Source organism: Juglans microcarpa x Juglans regia, chromosome 8D (assembly GCF_004785595.1).
Source record: "Juglans microcarpa x Juglans regia isolate MS1-56 chromosome 8D, Jm3101_v1.0, whole genome shotgun sequence".
Lineage (NCBI taxonomy): Eukaryota > Viridiplantae > Streptophyta > Magnoliopsida > Fagales > Juglandaceae > Juglans > Juglans microcarpa x Juglans regia.
The window spans coordinates 21,684,934-21,687,279 of NC_054608.1; the positions used below are offsets into that span (position 1 = coordinate 21,684,934).

The 2,346-nt window shown below is 38.4% G+C and overlaps 1 non-coding gene across 1 annotated transcript; it reads right to left on the reverse strand.

The window, feature by feature from the left end:
• Positions 1 to 1,395: 1,395 nt before the first annotated feature.
• Positions 1,396 to 1,502, reverse strand: LOC121243768. Its single transcript, XR_005936256.1, has one exon. It is a non-coding gene; the product is annotated as a small nucleolar RNA R71 (small nucleolar RNA).
• Between the last annotated feature and the right edge of the window lie 844 nt (positions 1,503 to 2,346).

Here is a 2,346-nt window from a genome sequence, read left to right on the forward strand (position 1 = left end):
GATTTGTAATCAAATCTCACTGTGGTAGTCCCAACTACCATTCCCCCCGAATTGTAGATCTTATTACAGGATCTGAAGGAGAACTAGGGATCGACCAGCTGGAAACGGTCGACTAAGCGACGGTGTGACTTAGATGTAGTTACCCTAGATTACTACTTGTATTTTGTGGAGTTAAATCTCCAGCACTCTTTTGTTCACAATCATTTTGGACTAGTATTGTGATCTCAGTTGTTAGTATGCCTTTATGTATGAAGTATGTTTTAAGTATTTGGGATATTATAAGTTTGGTGCATGGTATTGCCAAAAGAAAAAAAAAAATTTATCCACTGCGAATATTGCATAATGCTAGACGCATGTTAGGAACATTGCATCTTATATGTCATGAACGAGGGCAGGTAACCTTGTGTTGCATGTCCCGACGCTTCAGATGTCCGTCCGATCCCAAGCGGAATCTGTGGGCGTCACATAAGGGATTTTTATTATCAATGTGGGATAATTGGAGTTTTATAACAAGGAAGAATAAATTGTGTGGGATTCGCTAGGTGAAATCAAACGCTCTAGATCTGTTCTTATTATCTTTTAAAAATTCAAAGTTTAATGCTCTTTTATTTAGTTTAAGTTAGATCATCTATTCTCCAAATTTCGATTTTCCAAATAGTAATTAATTTAGTCAATTTCAGTACTCAATAGCGTAATTAATTCCTGTGGGTTCGATATCCGTTTTCTTGAAAACATGTTACTACTTGTTATGATTCTGTGCACTTGCAGATAATTACCAAAAGAAGCAACAAGTTTTTGGCGCCATTGACGGGGACTAATTATTTGTTATTGATATTGATACTAGTTAGATTGTTACTAATTTTGATTTGATTTTGTTTATTTTTAAAAGTTGTTTTAATATATCTCAGTTTGGTTTTTCTTTTTTGGAATCAGTAGCGCATGTCTTGATCGGTATCATTAGAGCATACAATTTTTTATCCCGAGATTGAAAAGAGAAAAAGAAAGAAGTCGCCGCATCTACAACTATTATGGCCGAGGAGGAGCAAAAGGCGTTAAGAGACTATGCTATGTCCCCTGTCAATGGGGCGACCAGCCATACAAATCAATAACTTCGAGATCAAGCCAACCATCATTCAAATGATTCAACAAACTATCCAGTTTGGGGGGCTGTCACAAGATAATCCTAATGTCCGTATTGTAAATTTCCTAGAAATCTGTGAAACCTTTAAACATAATGGAGTGACAAATGATGCGATTCGATTGAGATTTTTTCCTTTCTCACTCAGGGAAAAAGCAAAGGCTTGGTTGAACTCTTTGCCGCCTGGCATTATCACCACTTGAGAGGATTTGGCACAAAAAATTTTAGCAAAATACTTCCAGCTGGCCAAGACAGCAAAGTTCAGGAATGATATCACAAACTTCACCAAAATTGAGGGTGAATCATTATATAAGGCATGGGAGAGATACAAAGATTTATTGCGCAAGTGTCCACATCACGACCTCCTAGCATGGCTTCAAGTACAAATATTTTACATTGGTTTGGGACCTACAAATAGATCTATAGTTGATGCAGCCGCGGGAGGAGCATTAATGAGTAAGACCCATGAAGCTACATATGAACTTCTGGAAGAATTGGCATCCAACAGCTATAAATGGTCGATAAAGAGAGCAATATTGGGAAAGACAACTGGAGCTTTTGAACTTGATTCTATTACCACATTGGCGGCTTAGATGGCAAAACTATCAAAACAACTAGTAAGATGAACGTTAATGCTATTCAAACTAATGTTGTTTGTGACCATTGCACAGGAAATCATTCAAGTGTAGATTGCCAAGTACGGAACCCTTTCACCCAACCTAGTTTTGTACAAGCCCATTACGTGTCCAATTTCCAACGTCAAAATAATCCTTATTCAAACACGTTCAATCCTGGTTGGAGAAATCACCCTAACGTTTCATGGAGCAATAATCAAGCACGGGCTAGACCACCTTAATAGTTTCCATAGCAAGAGAAGAAGCCGATAGTTGAGGAGATGCTCATGCAATACAAGCAAAAGACAGAAATAGTGATCCAGAACAACTTGGCTTCAATCTGAAATTTGCGGCACAAATCGATCTGCTCTCAAACATGCTTACCGAGAGGACAACAGGGACTCTACCAAGCAACACTGTGACCAATCAAAGGAACATGTCAAAGCCATAACATTGAGAAGTGGGCGGACATATGACCAACCGCAAATGGTAAATACCGAGCAAGATGCGACCAACCAGCAAGCTGAGAAGACCGAGGAGAATAAAGTGGTTTCAAAACCCAAGAAATCTTGGGAGTTTACATCGAAACTTATT